The sequence below is a fragment of the Acanthaster planci genome, linkage group LG10 (assembly GCF_054643075.1).
Source record: "Acanthaster planci isolate LZ-2023a linkage group LG10, COTS_SCS, whole genome shotgun sequence".
NCBI classification, from domain to species: domain Eukaryota; kingdom Metazoa; phylum Echinodermata; class Asteroidea; order Valvatida; family Acanthasteridae; genus Acanthaster; species Acanthaster planci.
Window position 1 is genome coordinate 3,673,989 of NC_141786.1, and position 16,380 is coordinate 3,690,368.

The 16,380-nt window shown below is 42.7% G+C and overlaps 1 long non-coding RNA gene across 2 annotated transcripts; it reads right to left on the minus strand.

The window, feature by feature from the left end:
- Window positions 1–1,120: 1,120 nt before the first annotated feature.
- On the minus strand, window positions 1,121–16,083 carry LOC147797597 (uncharacterized). 2 transcript variants are annotated; one of them, XR_015426928.1, is made up of 4 exons: window positions 15,873–16,083; window positions 7,957–7,983; window positions 4,136–4,278; window positions 1,121–2,134 (listed from the first exon to the last, which is right to left on the minus strand). It is a non-coding gene; the product is annotated as an uncharacterized LOC147797597 (long non-coding RNA). The 2 variants fall into 2 exon arrangements; XR_015426927.1 differs by having other exon boundaries at window positions 1,121–2,137; window positions 15,873–16,082.
- Between the last annotated feature and the right edge of the window lie 297 nt (window positions 16,084–16,380).

A 16,380-nucleotide genomic window follows, 5' to 3' on the forward strand; every position in this document is an offset into this window, starting at 1 on the left:
TAAGGAATTTTCCTTGAAAGTAGAAGCACTGAGTTTTGGTCAAGACGTTGTTGTGTTGTTGATATGCGAGAGGGCGCTCACAAGACGAATAACTGGAACGCCACCACTGGAAGCTGTTTCGGTTCGCCGGAATTAGAACGTTTCACAAGCCGGAAGTCCCCCACAAGAAGGTAGGCGTACATGCGATTGGCTGCGTTCACGGGTTTTTACACTACCGTAGAAAGCTTACATAACCAGGTTTGCTTCAAGGGTCTAAAAGTAGATTTAGAAAAGCCACATAACTTGACCTGAATCGTTTCCAGAAAGCAATCATTCCCCGACTCCAAATTTCAAACCTGGATACCCTATTGATGACAATAATTATGCTAATTAATTATGTTCATATGAAGACACGACTGATCTATATAACGGCCTTGGAATCATGGTGCAGCGGCGTATCTGGGTCTTCGATCTGAGGGGCAAAATAGTAATTTTACTAATCTCACCTTCCGTTTCTTGAAAGGATCCCCACTATTATCCCCAAAAGTGATTTTGCTATTCCTAAAATGCTGGCCTTTTCATTCTCTAAAAGTAATAGCAAAACTTAGAAGGGCAACGTATCTTGGGACGGGGCGGGACTTACCTCCCTCCCCGCTGGATACGCCACGGAATCTCCAACATGATCTCTCTGTGGGCTTCGCAGCTCAGTTGCGACGAAAAAAAAATTAGTAACTTGGCTTCGGAAGGGATGGCAGTGGTGAAGAGGTAAGGTTTTCCTTGGCAAAACAAATTAATAAATTTAAAAAAAAGTTATCGACAAAGGGGGGAGTCCCTCTGGTGTGTCCCACTCAGGGTCCTTTAGGGATTGGGCTCGGGGACAAAATACCAACTATTATGAATTATGTGTATCTTTATTCAAGATTTGAGTGATCTGCACAATGCTCTTGAAGATGGAAAGCTCACCACAAATAGGTAAGATAACCTAAGTTTGTACCAATTGTATCAGTTGGCGGGCTTCGTGTAGCGTACGGCTTAATATTTATCACTAAGAACTGTTTTTATCAGTTTGTTATGTCAAAATGGCTAATGTTGTTTTAAAGACACTACCAAAAGCAAACTATAATGCAATTAACCAAGTGTGTCGATTTAAATTAAAATGAAGAAGATTTATTGACTCGATAAAGGTCCATTTATAGACAATGAGATCATACAATTCGGCAAGTTTGTAAGAAGTTGTCAAAAACAAAAATAATAAACTCAAAACACCCCATTAAATATAATTGTTCTGTCTGTGATCGATAAAACATAAAAGGGTACCTAAGAGGACCTTCTTTAGGAAAATTATTAATTGGAACCTTAGTATCGACAGCCGTTGAACAAAATATAGGCCTAGGCCTAATATGAAGTAGACTTGTCTGGGGTAGGAAGCGTGAGCACGCTGCTACGGAGATTCAGAAAAGGTTCCCCATCCAAAGACACTTAAAATAAATGATTTTTCATTGACCAATTAAATTATGCCAGTTTCAGAAATCTTTAATGCCGCTAGAAGGTCAACATGTGACTACTATAATTACTACACTGTAATTATGTTTAACATGATTATTAAAGCCCACAATTAAAATGCTAAATTGACTTTTGGAGTTCTTAAAGGTCCTACAGCTAATGAGCCCATTCTAGCTCCAGTATCTGCCTTAATTAATTAAGCAGCACCCCCTCATTGGTTGAAAAGAGCCATATTGGTGGGGAGTGCTTATTTTGTTGCAAGCGATGCATTGTGAACGCAACGCTTGCATTTCGTAGTTGTTCCCTAACCAGCAAAGTGCAGTTCCCATCAAGAAGCCTTGGTTGCTAGAAAAAAATAGCACCCTCTCTTGGTCCCGTTTGGTATACGAGTGGGTAAATCTGATATTCTTAATACAAATGTCACGCAAATTTCAAATAATCACGTATTCCCCGATTTCACTGCCTCTATCTTCGGGGTGGTGTGGTGTCTGCCATTGAGTCACCCTCACAGCTTCTTTCCCGGCACAGGGCGCACTTGGGTAGTGTCTCACACAGTCAACTTGAAACAAAACTGGTAGAAAGGTTCATCGGTTGGGCTTGTGTCATTACAACATGAGGTGTCTAGAAGAAGATCTTCCGGATGTCTGGGTCGCTGCTGAGAAAAGAGAGACAAAATGAAATATTGACTGTGAATGGAGAAATTGGAATCTTGTATCACATTGCGGAAGAGGTACATATTTGAAAATTGTGTGGCGAACTGATTCTTGGAGATTCAGTCGAGATGTACATAGCAAGTGCATCTTCTCAAAAATAAGGCCCAGAAATAGAGGGGGGGGGTCTTCACCACGTCCAAAACTCAGGCTGTAAACAAATCCAGTTTTGAAAAGAACTCCATGGTCCAACTTTTGCAGCAGCTTTCTTCTCTGGTATTACTCAGCTTGATGATATGAAAATTTATTATTCTGGTTCTATAGGGATCACGATTACTTGTCCAGGGGTATCTGTGCAGCACATCACAGAGACTTATTTTGAACATGTAGGTCAAATCTGAGATTTATATGGAGCTGGTAACAATACAGGTTCGTGTTTTGGCCAGTTTCAAATGCCCAAAAGGAAATGATTAGAAATATGACAGATACGGGATACACAATTTTACGTGCAGCTCTGACAAAAAAAAACCAGTTCATGTTTATTTAAAGAAACCTCTATTAGGTATTCATGAACATTTAGTGTAAAAAGTGTAATTGCTGTGATACAGTTGTCACGAAACGGCGCTTTGCTTTTCCCAAGACGCAGACGCCTTCCGCGTGCTCCCCAACTGACGTAGCTGTGGCAGTGGAAACTCTTTAGGGACAGAGTGATTGCAACCGTAGGAAAACTTGGCGTGGGGGTAACTTTCATCGAATGCTTGTTGCTAGGAATGCATGGTTGGCTGTATAGTCACGTACGTTAGGAGCAATACTCACCAAAGTTATTTTAATCACAGCGTTTATTTAGACATTGAAAGCGTTTATTTGATTAGAATTTAGTGCATTTAACCATGAGAAGTGCTTGCAGCTACACCATGGAATCAATCTCTTTTGGAAGAGGTGCAGTTCTTAAAGGAACTCCTTCCCAAAGAGATTGATTCCATGGCGTACCCGAAAGACTACATCTCTTGTACCTTTCACCATGCAATGCTTGACTTCTTTACTTGTATATATCTAAAGATGAGTTTTTGCGTCGGAGAGATGTCACTTTTTACGGCTTCGCCCTGTCTAAATTGACGCTGAGAGCTGCAGATATGCATGCATATTCTGAACACAGTCATACTGTGCCCACAGTTCGACCGTGAAGGCTGGCTTCAGGGTAACTTGTAACCAACCTCTGGGATATACCGTGCAGGGTAATCTTACTCGGACCTGCTCACAATAAAATTGTAGGCCTATACTTCAAGTTGGTTCGGCAACCAGAGTTACAAGTGTTTACTGGGGTGCGATATTGCATAGTGCTTGCACTCAGCAGGTCGTGCGCAGGCGTTTCATTTTTTTCCCTGACCAGCTAGGCTATGTGTTGTAACTTGCACGCATGCCTTAAATTTAAGAACACGGGCGACGCCCACGTGAGTGCTAAACCTTCCACGGATTACCTCTGATCGACAACACCACAGACGTTTTTTTTTCACGCTACGAAGTCATTTTGATTTCGTTCCCAAAATCTGTTTTTATTAAATGTGAAGTGTCGATTTGGATGGCATCTAACTATGTTAAGATTACGTCCAAATTCAACGGTTTCGTTTTCAAAACCAAGATTAAAAACACTAAGGTATATTAAAGTACAAAATTAGATAATTCGCTAGAGTACACATATGCTAATTTGTCAGTAAATTGTTATTAATTCCTTTTCTACTCTCAAGCTGCAAAACTGAAAAGTTAACCTTGAATAAATCCTTTGAAAGAAATCTATGCCAGATGCACATTACGGGCGTTTCACAGTTGAACAATCACAATGCGCAAAATCTGTCGACCCGCTTCACGTTTGGAAACGGTCGACAGATTTCGCGCTCTGTGATAGGTCAACGCGTTGCAAACTCTTGGAGGCGCACTATAGGTAAACGCCCACGACAGAGATAACAGTATAATGAGTGACGTTTAGACGGGCGGGGAGGACTCACATCATCCTGTCGGCATCACAGAGATATCGACCATCGTCAGGGCGATACTGACAGCTGAAGCCCAGTGTGCAGTCGCATCGGCGCAGAGCTCCCCGTCGCCCCGGCACTGGGATGATGCAGCGCTGACCGGGCCTGGCCACACACTGCATAGGAGAAATAATACTGCATTGATATTTCTATAAAGTGCATATCCATCAAAATTGATGCTCAAAGCGCTGTTTTATCATTATACCTGAACATTGGGCTAAACACCTGAAAATTCCTGAAACCATCTCAGCTCCCTGGGTAGTATACTACCTGATGTCAGGATAAAGGAAGAAGCCTTTTGCGACTTAAATTTGAATAAAATCTGGTACGCTGAGTCATTTGAAGTAAGATATGGGATGGAGAGAACCCCCCCCCGCCTTTGTGTTGGTCATTGTTTGATCGGAATCTCAGGAATTCTTTACAGATTTCTGGGGGGTGTGTGTTAGGTAACAATAGTCTAGAGTGTGTATAGGGATTGGACAGGTGAGAGGGGTACCCCTCTGTCCCATATGTTGCCGGGTATACGCTGAGTTCTTTAAATTCACGTGAACATAACAATTGGAATTCTCCATACTAACGCCACTTTTGCTTTACCTCGTAATTCGGGGCAAGCCTTTCCTTAGTTATATAAGAGACACCTCACAACAATACACTGTTCTCAATGTAAAAGATGGGCACAAAGGAGCCAGTCCATTCCAGAGATGGTGGTCGCTAAGCAAAAGCTTGCCCCGAATCACGAGGTATAGCAACAGCGTCTTTAGTATGGGGAATTCAAATTGTTATGTTTATGTGCGATCAGATAACTCAGTGTGCCAGATTTTATTGAAATTTAACTCGCAAATGGCTTATTGAGATTGAGGATAGCAAGTGGGAAACTCCAATGTAGTGGCTAAAGAACACTGTAGCCTAAATGGACAACCAGAAGAAAAAGCCATAACTGAGGTGACAACACCTCAGGATGCTGACAGCGTGATGCTCATGTGCAGGTGGTGCGCACGCGTTACATGCGTATTCTTCTTCAATCAGTAATGGTGATGAGCTCACCAAATGCTTGAGTGCGTCAAGTCAAAGGAGATTTACACTTTACACAAACGCAGACACGAATGCAAACTTGTGCTATACCGATCGAAGACTGGAGAAGCGAACTCGCATAAGTTGAGCATTTCCACGCAAGTGAATTTCGCTGCACACTTTTTGTGACATCCAGTTTGCATCCCTTCAGTGTTCGAAATGAAGTAAGAAAAGGGCTCAAGTTTGGTGTCATCACAGTAATGGCGTCTCCTGAGATAATGGTCTCCCTTGAATGGTCTATAGCCGTCCATGACTTCTTCTCCAGCGATATTACAGTGAGTTCTAGGGCGTCGCATGGAGGCACTTAACCCCCCCCCGAAAAATGAAAACTTTAAAAAGGACGGAAAAAAGGAGGAAGCGGGTTGATATCAACGTTTTGCTTGAAAAATAACGCGGAACTGAGCCCCTCCCCACTATCGACCATTGTTTTTCAGTTTGATGCTTACGAATGCCCCCCCCCCTGAAAAATCTTGGCGAAGTACTTTTGTAAGCCAAAAGCAAGCAACAGAAGTGTTAGAATAGCAATGCACCAAGCCATTACCCGTACAAAATTAGATACGGTTCTGATCCAGCAAACCACCTGCTGCAGTTCAATTTGACTGCGACATGAGTAACACATCAATCGCCTGCCTAAAGTAGACCATAAAATTCCCACCTATACTCAGGTACACTCATTTCGTCGCGGGGAATCAGGCGTGACTGCAGTCAAGCTAATCGTATAATTAATCGAATAACTCAGAGCGTCTGGGGTCTCCCGGCGTTCCCCTGTTTTCCAATCAATTTCCCCCGCTGCCTGATTAGGTTTGTGCCCCTGATTGTGTCAAATAGTCGAGTTTTCTACCCCAGGGCAGAACAGGCCACATATCGACCCCTTTAGCAGTTCGTCATTGCCCAATGCCGGAATACCCGATGAGGTTTTCCATTTGTTGGCCCTGCCAGCGATCTTCCTTTAAATTGGTTTTCACACTTCCGGGACTGTGGAAATATTCCAGTGCATGTTATAAGCATTGTTAAAAAAATGTCGGAAATGGTAAGGAAAAGTGTGATTTTTTTATCCTGGTGCTAGTTCACAAAATTGCAAATGACGGAAACGATTTCGGTGGAGTCGAGTTCTGCGTGCTTGTTCGCAAAGTGAAAAACGTAATGACAGATGGAATTGATCACGTCTTTCTAAGCAAAGACTACCGGCCGTTAACCTCGACTACTAGGGAAGGGGAGGGTCGAGAACGGTCTCATATCTCTACATGTAAATACAGACGCTTGAGACAACACTATTGGAATTTTGTTTCACCAGGAAAGAGAAAAAACTTCCTTTTAGGACAAAAATTTATAGCCTTTATAATCTATGCGGACACTGTATTTGGCAACCTTGAGCAAAATCAAAGGACTGTTCTGTTATGAGCCTCGAGCTGGACCAAGAGAGGGCGGAATTTTCTTAGCAACACGGATTGAATCCTGCTGTTTCACCAACGACAAGGAAATATCCTCGTTACGGTCGCATCGCTACCAACAAAATGAGCACTCCCAACCAACTACTACATGTATTGTGTTCCTTCTTCCATGTTTCAACCGATTATGAGGGGTTGCTGCTGCTCAAGGAGAAAACAGAAAAAAAAAACGGACGAAAGGCGCAAAAGCAGATGGATTTTATTGACGGAGAAGCCTTCACCAACCGCATATGCCGCGCGAGATCAAGACTCTCCTGTGCTCATCGCTGGCGATAAATGGCCAACGTTGGAGATGAGTTTGAGATCAATTCTTCAAAATTGGAGACAGCGGCGCGTCCAGCTTTTGGAGTTGGGGGCAAATTCAACATGATGTCAGGGAGAAAAAAATTATAAGCCTTACTCACGGTCCTGACATCCTTGCTTTTAATTTTAAGTCTGTTGGAGGGGGAGAGAACTCCCCCACTCCTGCTGGATACGCCACTGATCGGAGAAGACACTTTCGCCACACGCAATCAAAGCTACAATTATGCCCACAATCTCATTCCACAGTTCACTCTATCTGATTGGAACTATGGAGGTAACGATTCAAATTTCTGTTCACTTTAAAGATCAACTTCCTCCGAAAGAAATTTCCTTCAAACATGTTTTCCATTTTGTAAAGTTATCGGCTTATCAGACTTTGACCTGAAGGTCTTGATCCTAGCAGAAAGCTTTAAACGTAAAGGTAACTTCAACTTAAATGTTTCAGTATAACAAATGGAGTGAAATGTCATTCTTTGGGAAGAGGCAAACGTCTACATTTGGCTGTTAAATTCGCATTTAGCGTTAATTTATTTGCTGTTAAACAACATGTTGATATCGCTAGATCCCAGAACATCATGCTGCCTTATACATTTAATATCCCTTACACTCTTCAAAAATCGGTCGCGGGACTACAGATTCCGTCATGCTCAAACGAAATAAGGACAGCAAGCTTCCATTTCATTCGTGCCAACCCCAGCGTGTCTGTCAACAGAGACTTCCGGGCATGCCGCGGGACCTTTCTTGGTACCTCAGCGGAATTGGGCGGGAAATTAATTGAGAAACACGAAGACAGTTTGCGTTAGCGGGAAGTCGGGCTGTCGGCTTAGGCACGCGAGTGATGATTGTGCGTGACGACTATCGACCAAAGCGACGTTGACAGACCGAAGGGTGTTGAAGTTGCCCAACTCAAGCTTTTCCCTCATGTAGTTTGGAGTTACAGAGGTTGACACAGACATCTAAAATCAGACTTACCTGAGCCTTGTCCAGTGCCTGGTACATCTGAAAAGAGACAACGGGAAGAAAAGCGAAAGAAAAGAAAAAGAAAAGTTTAATAAACTGGTATTGTAAACACAATCGTGTCACGATACTTGCATTGGTTTGATTTATTGTACAAGCTGTTCCAAGAAGAAGGGTAAATTCGTATCATGATACACAGTAGCAATTTTTATATTAAGTGAAAGCCATTCTAAGGTTAAAAACTACCAGAAGAAAAGGGGAAAGTGTGTAGGCGTCCATACTGTGCAGCATTAAAAGGTCGAGGTTCTCCTCAGGGAAAGTAATAAATACTGGATTGGCAGGATACCACGGAGCCAAGTCTCATGTGATGCCTGCTGCAGGAAGCTGGTTCCTAGCAGTTCTTTTGCCCAGCGTCATAATTCCCAAGCAATTTGTACAGCTCAAGTTATAAGTTATAATTTCCATGATAACTGGGCTCATGCAAACAGGGGGTTCCACAGAGATGCTTCGCGCAAGAAGACTCATCGCTTGAAGTGGTCACGCTGATCAGTTCAAACCACCTGATGGCCTTAAAGCTTCGCCCCAGTAACAATTTCAAATGCATGCCGGCAAAATACTGACATTTAGATGTCATGGCTGACTTGAAACTGCATCATTCATCCTCGTCGCGGGAATAGCACTTGTAAATCTCGACAAAACTAGGCAGAATGACTGTCAGGGATAATTCCCTGCCCTCCCTTTTATGCCGGATGAATTTATGCTATGATTTCCCCGTGCTCGAATTACCCTCTAACTCACTAACGCTTGCTCCTACTCTCCGGCCTGTTATCGCACTAAGCGTGCTTTCAGTGGCCCTGGAGCAAATCTAGCATCGAATATTTTGGGCACCCCTTGCCGACAACACCCTCCACTGGTCGATGTTGCAAATGATATTTTTCTGATCTTCATTCCCTTGTAACGGTATGACTTGACATTCGAGTGACAATAAGACACCTGCTGTCTTCCCGTAACTGCCGCAGTGCAGCCATAATAGAGGATTGACGAAATGCACTTCGTGTGGCGGCAAATCTTAGGTTACTTCAGGGACGCAGCGCTGGGACAAGTAATCAAGCTTTGGTTTCGCTCCAACGAAGGACGTTGTAGCAAGATCTGCAGAAGCGACCCTTGCCGTACGATGCTAAATAGACGCTTCGTATTCAGGGACCCTCAAAACTTGAAAAAAGTAGCTTCTAAAACGTAGACGTGATTTTTTGGGAAGTCTACACTTTAGTGTGGCAAGAAAGAAGCGTACCAGTTAACATCTCTGTGCCCAGAATCTCTGAGCCACTCAATTCCATGCGAAGATGAGGTCAAGATTTTATCAGATGCTACCTTAACATCCTAGGGACCAAATCGACATTCCGTGCCAGCGAAACAGACAGTTATATTAAACTTACTGTAGTGGATTTTGGTGCACCGTTAGGTTTGGGCAACTCTCTGCGAACCTTTAAACGTGCGACAGAGGACAATATGGGCGATTCACAACAGTGCGCCTCTAAAAGTTTGCAACGCGTCGGCCAATCATGATGGACGAAATCTGTCCACCCAATGCGTGTTTAGAAAGGGTTGGCAGATTTCGCGCATTGTGGTTGCCCAACGCGTTGCAAACTCTTGGAGGCGCACTGTTGTAAATCGCCCGTATTGAAGCAGCAGATACATAATGCAATTCTGATAGCACGGTGCAAAAGTATGAGTGTTGACGAATATAGATGAGCCTATAGGCATCATCAGATCAAAGTTGCACAATAACGATTCCTTTCGTGTTGAATTAACACCAGTTCAACACTGCAGTTTTTAAAGTGCAGGGTCTGCAGTGCCGCAGGAGTAAAGCACAATGAAAAAAAAAATAGGAAAAGTTATTTGTAACCACTGACGAAGAAGAAGAAAAACCCAGCAGTCTCAGAGCAACCAAGATAACATCGGCGACGATATTTACAACAGTGACAAAAACGGTTGAAGCAGAAGCACTGGCCATCAATGAAAATATTTAGAGAAACATCGCTTCATCGGCTTAAAGCTTAGGTTCTGCCCACTCTTTCCTGATTGTTAGTCGCTCTGTGAGTAGTTCTAATTTGTATATAATTTAGCAACAGCAACCCTTCAGAGTTCTCCAATAATTTAGTTCCCTTTCCATTCACATGTACCTGGTACTCTTCTGCGACTGCTCCCCAAAATAGACAGAGGCAGTGTTGGCTCAGTCGATTGCATAATTGGGAAATCGATTCCACTTACAGCGAAGTGTGCGAGAAAGAAATCTCCACGATAAAGGACGTCCATATTTGGCCGAATCTGATGACAAATGTGCTCCCAAGGTATTACAGATTTTGCCCCTTTCCTCCAATGGACCTACCTAGCGGTATGCATGGCGGACAGGTTCCTCTGAATGACTGAACTTGGGCATGCAGTATTATAAAAAACATAACCAAAAACAAACAGACCAAACAAACAGGCCAATTCTTCTGAGATGCTTTTTTCCTGCTTGTCTGGAGGAAAATTGCCCCCCTTAAGTAGGCCTATAGATGGACAGTCAGTATTTCCTTTTGCCAGGCGTGTTTTGCAATATAATTCTGAGGAAGCCTGGTGCAGCCAAAAATATGGGTAAACACAGGCGTCGCTATATAGACTTCTGAAATGGGAATGCCATCATGAAATAGGCACATTGAAAAAAAATGAGTGTAATGGGTAGTTTGATTTAACGACCTGACACTTACGTGTCTTTTCCTTCGTTTTTCCCTTCCTTTTCCATTCTTGCCGACAGCACCATGGTTTTGTCGACAAAAATTACTGTAATATAGGGTGTGATACGTCCTACATGCTACACCCCCTTTCCAGCGACACCTGTGTGGGTTTACTACAGTTGACTATGGGTGTCTTACAAAAGTATGTCTCAGGAAAAAAGTTATATGTCAGGAACTCATACATACCCCAACCAATATGTGAAGTTAAATCCTTCAGTCTTAGATGAAAAAGTTAGTCTAGATCCTTTATATCTTGGGAATGCTCAAGAGATGTCACTACAATACCAGATCCCAAAGCCAATCCGCGAGATATTACATACCATAGAGACACCGCATGCAGTAGCGAGGAACGAGATTCACATTGGTGAGGACCTTGAAATATGCCATCTCACTTAGGAGTGAGGCCTCTCGTCTGGCTTCTTCACCAAAGTTAAGTCATGTCTTTGAGAATGTCGCTGCAGAGGCTTTGGAGAAGCTGGTCGGTCCCCTTGAAAGTATCTGGTCGAACTTGCCAGTCAACCTGGGGCAGGTTGGCGCAGTGGTTCGTTTTTCGCCTCCCATCACTGTTGTCCTGGATTCGATTGCCAGTCCCTACCTGATTCTGTGGGTTTTACCCAGAATATTCCTCGGTGGTTTTCCTCGCACCTCTAAATCTGTATAACTGCTTCTTGTGGGCTCATGTCTACACGTTCCTTCAAGGCTTGCGAGCCTACAGTGCCCAAGGCATCCAGTTGCGGAATCCTTGGTGTCATTACCAGAAATAAAATAATAGTAATAATAACAACAACCAAAGGCTCGCCAATGACAGCGACCTGCTTTGCGGTCCTCCAGAAGACCTAATGAACCCCATCCAGTTAGTCAGCAAAGACACCTTAAGATTTGGTATGTAAATCACCGAACCTTGGTAAACCGAAACGAAATGACGGTCTTCAGCAGAAGCATTATGATGTCAGTCGTAGATTTCCAGTGAACGTTAAGGCATATGAAGGCGCAACAATACAGAGTACATGGGCACTATAACCCGTCAATCAATACTTACTACTCAATAATTTGACATAAAAACAGAATAAGGTTACTAAAACAAAAAATGTCTCTTGGTCCCGCACCTAGTAGGCCTACGTTTGTAACGTGATTTATTGTTAATGTGATGACTTACAGTTTACACATTAGCTATGAGCAAAAATAGTTTCAGTCAACTCCTTTTGGCAAAGCGACATTGAATAAATTAAAGGCCCAATATCAATGTTATTTTGGAATAGATGCATGGAAACTGATATGATTTTCAATGAAACATTTATATTTCCTATGAAGAGATCAGTAGTAGGTACACATTTAGTCCTTGTCGAGCCGTATGGCCACCCCCTCAGCCAGCAATTTACTGTTATCGAGGTTCGATTTCTTGTGCAATGCCAATCCTGTCTATTAGCAAATTGTCGAGAGCTCATCCCGAATTTTAATTCAATTAGAGGCTGAAGCCGTCACAAGAGCCGGCTATGGGATGCGGACTCGAATCTCCTGGTGGATGGAAAGACATACTTCACTATCACCGGAACTGCCTCCTTGCAGATAGAATGGGCAGCCCTTAAAGTGGCACTCCAATTACTGACTCGGAGTGGCCTTGGCATTAATGCAATTTTAGGAGCCTGGCGAAGCGAGGATTCATGACAAATTCAGATATGTTATCTGTGTTCTGCTTTAACCTCTCTTGCTGCGGGATTCAGCGATTGCAAGCAGCTCTGCTATGACACCTCTGTCACTAAAAATACTCAGATAAAGTTGTGAGCCGATCCGCCCGCCTAATAGTAATCATCATTGAAGCAATCAGTCTCACAGCGACACCTCATCACCTTTCCTATCTTTCAGTATGGTTTCCAGTCAGTTCGCTGAGTCTCGAACCATTTTATCAAAAACCATGCAGCGCGTTGGATATCCGCTATCAATTATCTCATCGCTGTCGTGAGTCAAGCTCACCGCCCAGATGGGCCGGAAGACCCTTCGGAGGGGGGGGGGGCATAGCTTTATCAAACCATGAAGGAAAAGCAGAAGGATAAACCGCGCAAAGTCATCAAAAATACTTCCAACGCCGATTTCCGTTATCAACCTTGAAACAAGGGATAAGTACTGACTCCATAGCTAACCCTTTTGCTCTATGTGATTGTACAAACGGTAAATAGAGCCAAACACTTTTTTTAAGGAAATGAATTTCATTCATTAGGTTCAACATTTACCACAGCAACTAACACCAAAAAATGTATACGCTGGTTCCAGGCGACGTAAACATTTCTTTAAAAGGCCCCTCTAGCCAGTCGGTGACCAAACGTTCTTCCATGCACTTGCCGTTTTGTACCATTATTTTCCCAATAAGGCGAAACAAGTGGTGAATTTATGATGTAAAAGGTGAAGAATAAATCCGGAATTTTCGATGTAATTTACACACCAAAGGCAAATTATAAAGCAAAACAACCCCAGACAAGAGGGTTGAAAACACTCGATATCGGCGGCCTCCATACGGGCATTAAGTGTCGCTTGCCTCGGACGGTATATGGACACCGACGGGATCAACAAGACCCAATTTTACAGCATTCTGCTCCCATCGGTAATTTAATACTGCTCATCTTAAAGCGGCGTCTATTTAAGAAATTAGGCCAGTCCAATTCCTTCGAGTGCCCCCCGCCGCTGATTCCACCTTTTAATCATCTGCAATTGATTCGGCCAAGCGGTGACGGAGGGCTGGCGGTCACAGACACTTACCGACTCTCAAGCTAACCCATTTTACATCCATATCGCCCCAATATCGGAATGAAATGAGTATTTTTCACTTTTCAGGGCGGGAGCGCCACTAACAGAGGAGAAATATCAGCTTGTGATATTTAGGTTAGGTGTAAACAAAAATCAGGAAAATTGGCAATCAAAAACGCAAACTGAAGTTAGTCTGTACGAAAATACCCAAGATGCGCCAAAAGAATTAAGCCTGATGTAAACGCCATGCTGGTTTATCAGATGACATAGTGCGACTGCTCACGCAATGTGCTCAGTTGTTTACCGGCGTGGAGTGGACCTAAACGTGATCAGTTCACACCTCCTTACACAGCTATACTTGTAGGGTATTTCCTTTGTTCTCGTGTACAAAACTCCCACGCAACACGCAAAAAAATTCAAATCACTCCAATTTAAACCAAATTCACTTTCCTGGGTTGAAATTTCGACCGTAAGTCCCTTATATAAAACACTTCAATTTGCGACGGATTTTTACCCATAAAAAATTTCCCCTTTTGGAGTTATTTCCCAAATATTAGTTTCGTGAAATTCTTGTTGGGTACCAATTCCACAAGGTAAAAACTGGCCTTGTGGGGTACTGCCCATATTCCGATACCCCATAAGGCCCCATGTATAAGCGCACACCTACACGTAAACGAGCCATTCATGCCCAAGGTTCTTGGTGCTTGCAGCTATAACATAGCCTACCGGTGATGTCCATTAATCACCGTTAAGAGGAATTATGTACGGATTCCGTGTGAGGAAAACCTACTGCACGCTTAGCGATATAGTAAAGCGTACGACAATATATATATGTCTATCGTTACGTCATAATCTTCAATAATTTCTGTCCCCAACGTTCGATCGAGAGCTCCTTACTGCACTACATGCTTGCTGTCTTTTTCAATGAAAGTTGTCGGCTTCATAGTAGATCCAAGCTGTCCCAAATAGACAAATAAGTAAATCAGGGTGTGAGCGAGTGAGTGACCAGCTAACCACTAACAACGGAACGTTCGATTTCTTCTGAGTGACCCAAATTCCAGTATCGTTCTCTAGTGTCCACCGGTATAGTTTAGCTCCTATTTTAGGCTTTGCGTTTTGAAGGTCTTTTCGCCCAACAAAATGCCACAGGCCTACAATTTCGTCTTGTAAACTGCAGTCTCGAGTGTTCTTAAGGGGCGTGACGAATGTGTATCGAGGGGACGAAGGTAGATTGCATGATCTCAAGAAGGGTTTCTGGACCTGCGGCGGCGTCATAATTATACTGAAATCCAAATCGCACCAACTCGCGCGAGATTCTGCCGTCATTTTGTCGCCAAACCTCGTGGGGTAACTTGATGCGTTGGATATACTAAACAAATAATATAACATGGGTAACCAAAGCTTGTCAGAAGCGAACATCCGTTAATTTGAAAAACTGACAGAACAAGCAAAACGAACAAGCAAACATTCTCTTTTGAGGATTGAATTGATAAGTTCAACTCTAAAGGCGTGCCGAAAATTTGCTCCATGAGAAAAAAAGGGTTGGGGAATTCATCCTGTTATCATCAACATAAAAATTACATCAAGTTCAGGAAAATGACAGGTTCTGGTTAAATTTTTAGTGCGTTCCCCAAAATAGTCTACTTTTTAATGTGATGTAGGTAAGACAACAGCACTGCTTTGTGACGAGAGATAATAATACAGAAACTGCTCTTTCGTGAATGTGTCCCTGAAGCCGGGGCACCAAACCGACGGTCGATATGATTCCGCAGCGTTTATTTCCTTGGGCAATTCTTAAATGGTCGAATCTCGAGAACAACTGAAACAACAGTTTTCCTCTACAAAAAAAACATGTTTTTGTCCATGAATAACCGAATCTCAAGAATCACTAAAACAAATATTCGTTTCCTTGCGTATAAAATAAGTCTTGTCCGTGAACGTAATTTCCCACAAAGAAGCCTTATTGCGACAAGTTGTCTATTTACATATACATAACTGATTTTACATGCTCAAAATGTTATTTTTTAAAATACTATTTAATTTGATATAGGATAACTTGTTCAGAAATTCAGTTTTGAATTAAAGAAACACCCAAAAGAAACAAACCTTTAACGGCATTAACTCTGTTCATATGTGCCATCGAGTTTTAAACAAATTCTTCGAAAACCCCTTGGAACTATTTTATCAAATACACATTTAGGAAATAACGCTTTGTGAACTGTTAACTGGAAGTTTAAAACTTACCTCAATTCGATTTGACTTATATACTCGATAGTGTGCATGTACAAATCAATCTACTCATTTTTTAACAGTGAAAATTTATTGCATCCATTTAAACATTGGGGAAAACATGGACTTTGGTTACCTAAAGAAAGCTCGATAATGTTCAAGTGTCTACGCAGGACAGAAACTTACCTCGCCATATGTCGATGTACTTAGCGCTGCAATAACAGCCATCAACAGCAGAAAGGCAATTGCTCTCGACATTTTTGTTTGGAGGGAAAAGTGGTCTTTGATTACGTCCAAAAGGTGTAAATTCAACAACGGCAGCAGACAAGCTTGGGTGCTTCCGCGTCCGACAGGCCGTTGCTTCCCTTGTGCGTAACCGACACAAACACCCCTCAAGTTTTTATAAGTGCGATCGCCCAAGGATCCCGCTTGCTCATTTGTTATGCAGAATGGCGGCCCTCCAATCACATTCACTCTTTTCCGATGTGCGTGGTTGGGACTCGATTCCGGCGTCCAATTCGGTTGGATCTTTAAGATAAAAAGGAGTAGTCGCTGTTTTTCATCTTCTTTTTGAAAGGAGTACATCGACAAATTGACAAACACAGGTTTTTGATGACTTCATCTCCCGATAACAGATTCATTGACAGAGTCATAATTTCTTGTTCATTTTCATCGATGTTTCTACAAGAACTTT